This window comes from Triticum urartu, chromosome 7A (genome assembly GCF_056163025.1).
Source record: "Triticum urartu cultivar PI428250 chromosome 7A, HENAU_Tu73, whole genome shotgun sequence".
NCBI classification, from domain to species: Eukaryota; Viridiplantae; Streptophyta; class Magnoliopsida; order Poales; family Poaceae; genus Triticum; species Triticum urartu.
The window spans coordinates 315,730,120-315,735,461 of NC_141879.1; positions in this window are offsets into that span (position 1 = coordinate 315,730,120).

A 5,342-nucleotide genomic window follows, 5' to 3' on the forward strand; every position below is an offset into this window, starting at 1 on the left:
TTTTTGGTTTTTTGGTTTACAGATCGGAAAGTAAAAGATTGCAAAATAGTAGATCAGAAACTTATTGTCACACCCTGATTTTCATGCCACAACACTTAAGCTAATTAATCATGATAAAATGTGGTTTGACAAAAACTTTTGAGTGTTTAGGTCTTTGTTTGATTTGATTTTTGTGTGTTGGTTGCAAGTGCTCTAAAAATCAAATAAATCCTCCAACTCTTATACTCCTTCTCCTTGATCCAAAACCTTGCCCAATGATCATGCCATGTGTATAGGACATAAAAATAATTTCTTACAAAAAATAATTTGGCCAACTAGTATTTTCAAAAATTAGTTTTCCAAAAACCCCTGAATTGAGATTAGCACCTCAAGTACTTAATTAAGGGCAGAAATAATCTTTCTAAAAATATATTTGACACCTATTAGATATAGGACACCCAGAAACCACAAAAATATAATTTTAAAAGTTATTTTCCTATTTTATTTAAAGGCTTTTTCTTAAGTCCAGAAATGGTCTTTAATAGGTTAAAATTATTTTAAAGCTTCAAAAATATTTGAGAAAATTTAGGGAAGCTCAGTGGACATATATTGTCCATATATAAGAGTTAAAACACATGGTCATGTTCAAATTATTGGTCAAACCCCTCAAAAACCCTTTCTGGATATTTCAAGATTTTGAAATATTTATAGAGGAAATTTTCTTCATTAATTCCAAGAAAATTCTAGCATGTCAAACATGACATATTTGATGATCATGCAAGGCCTAATGCCTTGAAGATCAATAAAACATCATCAAACCCCCTCAAAACCATTTCTGTCCTTTTCCAAGTTTGAACAACTTTGCACTGCCAAACATGTCCAAATGCTCTCAAACTTGGTTCACATGCTCAAATGGTGTAATACTGCATCTAGACCAAATGGCACAAGTTGGAGAGAAGGATATCATGATCAAAGTGTCCTAAAACCCTTCTTGTCTAGAATCAAATTTGAACAACTCTACATTGCCAATTGTGTCCATTTGATCTGAACTTTTGTGGACATGCTCAAATTCCAAAATTATGACACTACACCAAGTGGTGCATCAAGGAGAACAATATAGCATGATAAAATCCAGCCAAAATTGTTTCTGCCCATTTCTAGGGTTTATAAAAGTTGCATTGGCCACTTTCTCCATTTTGACCTCAAAATTGGTGGGCACTACTAATTTGTAATGCCTCTCACTCCTGTTAAGTTTCAAAGAAAATTGAGCAACTTAGATAGCCCAAACCACCATCAAACACCTTCTGGCAGAATTTCAAAACTCATGTTTTGGCCACTTACACTAATCTCCATGAGCTGAACTTTTTCCCACAACCTCTCCTAGTCCCCCTATACCTCTGATGTGCTTCCCTTCCCGAGAGGCAACGATGAAGGGGGGTAGGGATCCACTTTTCTTCTTTGGACATCAGCATTTTCACTCTCTCTCTCTACCCTCCTCTCTTCTACTGGCTCCCCAAGGCATCCAATGCGATTTCCACTATGTTTACCCCCCTGCAGCCACTAGACACAAGTGTACGCGCGAGTGTGCATGGAAAAGCCGCGCATGCCGACCAAAGACGCGCTCTAGAGCACGTCACCGTGCTCCCCACCGTTGACACTGCGCTCCCGTCCACCTCGGGCCTCCCCCTCATGCCAGTCGATGCACCTCGGCGTCCGCATCACGCCAGGAGGTCTCCCACTTGCTCCTGCGCCCTCCTCTCGCCCCTGCGGCGCGTGCCCGAGCGCCGCCCGCATCCGCCAATCGCCGCCCGCGTCCCTGGCCCGCCTCGCGCTCGCTCCTCTCTCCCCCTCCCTTTTCCTGGTCGTATACCACGCCTAGGAAGACCCCCGACTCAAAGCCAAGCCCTCCCGTGCCCTTCAGCGACGGCTACGGCCTCGCCGGCGCACGGCCCCGCTGTGCACCTCGCCCCCTTCTATTTAGGGCCACCCCCGAGCCCCCTCTCTACTCCTTTGGCCCTCTCTCCCTCCCGTGCATTCCCTGGACCAACCCACTCCCCTCCTCGCGCTCTCCGTCGCTCCCCATGGCCGGAGCCGAGCCGCCGGACTCCGCCTATATTTGCACCCACCGCTCCTCCTCCTCCTCCCCTTTAGGACGCACTAGACCACCTCCACCATCACCGCAAGCCCCTCCCGTGCTTCTCCCTCTCCTCCCCGTGGTCGTGCCGTCGAGTTCCATCGTCACCGTCAGCCTCATCCACCGCGGCCGACGCCCTGCTCAACCCAGTGCCCCTGGGCTACCGTGCCACCCATGGTTGGACGCGCCCGGGTCCCCTTAGCACGCCGGTTGGCGGAGCGATGCCGGAGATGCCCTGTAGCGTCGGCGGCCGACGTCGAACGCCTCCTCTGTCTCCCATCGCGCCCGCGCGGGAGGTTGAGGACAAACCTGCAGGCGGGCCCCGCTCGTCAGTGGCCCAGCCACCGGGCCACGCTGGCAAGTGGAGGTGGGTTCGCCCTCTCCCGTTTCCCCTGCAGCGAAGGCGCACTCTGCCTGGGCGCCTTCGAAGTCGCCTTGTCATCCACGTGGCCGAGCCGCTGGGCCGGCCCAGTGCGCTACGGCGCTATGCTGCACCCAGCGCGCAGCATAGGTATAAACCCCCTTCCTTTGTCTTTTTCTTTTTCCAAAAAGTTGTAAAATCTCCCAAATATCCATATTACCTCCAAATTTGATGATTTAAATTTATAGTGACTCCATAAATCCTAATCTACAACATGGTGCAATTTGCACATTTTTCGAGACACTTCTCTTCATAAATATTTATTAAAACCCCATTTTTCATTTCTATGATGAACTATAGAAAATCATCGAGAGCTCAAATTTGATCTAAATGCCATGATTCAAATTTGCAGATATATCTAAGTTCATAACTTAGGTTATGAACATTTTTATTAATACTTTCTGTGCCCTACAAAATAATGATCCATTTCTTCATGTTTGTCAACTTTGCAAATCCATAGAATATTCATTTTGACTCCAAATCCAGTGAAACCAAATCCTAGATACTTCTAACATAATACTTTGTTAAATGGGTGCCTCTGCTCATTTTTCAAAAATATATTTTTGTACACTTCTTGCAAATCCATAAATCCATTGATTCCATCATATTGAAATGTTCAGAAATATCCACTGATCCAATCCCAATGAAACCACTTTGGTCATTCCTCATATGACCATAGGTATCCTAGAAAAGTCCAACTCACATTTTTAGAGCACTTTTATTTTCTTCCTTGTTGTGTTGCTTATTATGATTGTTTCGACGTTAGTTGAAGAAGTAGACGGAGTACTTGGAGAAGGACCAGAAGATCTCAAGACTCTGATGAACCAGGCAAGCAGCCCTTTGACCATGCCTATGAAACCCTTTTTATGCATGTCATATAGCACCATATTGTTGTTGCAACAGAATCATGATGAGGTGGTAACCACCTTTATGGGTTACCTCTGTTACTTCCTTGTTGATACTTGCATGATGCATGACCCTACCTTCCTATGAGGGTTATGCCGGTGGGAGTAGATAGGATGCTAAAGTAGTTGCTACACAAAAAGGGACAGGAATATGCATGGTGATGGGAGCAATATTGTTTTTAAAAAGACTTTTCGAAAACCCTGTCGGGTGCCACTTATGCCCGAAGGAGATACTGAGTTGGGTAACCACTTGATGACGAAGTGGTGTACCGAGGCAAGTGTGTGTGTTGTTTTCAAAACGGATTGGTTTAAGTTGCGACCGTTATTCCAACCTTACATGCGCAACCACTCTACCCTTATATGGGAAAGGTCATTATTGATTACCTAGGTCGATACTAGCTTGGATCCCGCATTACTAGTGATGGGAGAGTTGTTGTTGCGCTTTCTCGGGACGGGGTCGTGCCAGGTAGGGCGGCCATGACTGTTTTCACAGGGCACCGGACACACCGTTGGTACCCCGTGCTTGTGATGTGAGATGATTATGGAGCATGGCTCCACAAAAGTGTTATGTGATAATGTTGGGCATGGGGGTTACTACCAATCGAGTGGACTCTATGTTAGTGTTGTCTAGGGAAAGATAGTGATCGGGTGCTTACCCCGGGTACTTGAGGTACCGCGGGTCGTGGATAACACGGAAGTTCCTTGGATCTTGTGGGTAAAGTGTGCAACCTCTGCAGAGTGTAAAACTATTCGAATAGCCGTGTCCATGGTCAAGGACAGTTGGGTAACCGCTCTTGGGCTACGTCCACATGTTTACAAACCAGTGTGTGTTTGGATAAGTGGGGAGAACTATTTGGGTCAAGTCAAAGGACTTGACATGATTGAGTTGGGTTGATGCCCTCTCTATTTATGTTGATATCTGTAACCTGTCCTCATGGTTAATTCAATTCTCCTGATGCATGTCTTACAAGTTGTTGAACATGTCATTGCACTCAAATCTAGCTTTCTGCAAAAATTTACCTATATCATGCATTGTTGTATCTTGAACCAAAACATGGGTTGCTTGCGAGTACATTCAAAGTACCCATTGGCTTGCCACTGGTTATTTTATTGGCCAGGCATGAAAGAACAGGATATGATGAAGAATACTTCGGTGACGAACATGCGAGCCAGGATGCTTCCCAGCCAGAATGCCTGTAGGGTTAAGGCAGATGGCATGGGTCTGAGTTATCGACGAAGATTTCTGCTGCGAAGTTATACTCAAGACTCGACCATAACGGTCATAATTCATGTAAGACGGTATGTATGGATGTAAGACTCTTGTTATTCAGCTTCTGTGTGTTGAGTGAGCATTGATCTCTGGGATCACTGTACACGTGCATTCGGTGATCACGACTTATGAGTCGGGGTCCCCACAGAGCTGGTATCAGAGCCATTCTGACTGTAGAAAGCCTTAGTTAGCATGGTCGTCAGTCAGGTTAAAACTATTTTCAAAACTATTACTAATTTTCAAAAACTATCTACACTTCTCTTCCCTTCTGAGTTTTTCAAAAACTAAGATATATTTTCCTCATTGATCTCTTCCCCTTCAAAACTTTTGCAAATGGTCGCTAGTACCTTTAAGCCCCTGACCATTGGATTCCCTGTAATCCTCATGGGTAACCGAGAAGAAGATGTCTTGCCAGACATTCACCCACACCTTCTGAACACAAGCTTGGCGACACCACGACAAGATGAAAAATGCCTTCGCAATGATTGAGGAAACCAAGACTCGGAAGATGGTGACACCTTTGAATTTGCCCCAGGTTGATGCAACCTGATCCTATGATGATTAGGGTGTAAGATATGCAGGATCATGATATACATCGCTAATAGAGCAATCATGTCCTTACCATTGTTGTAT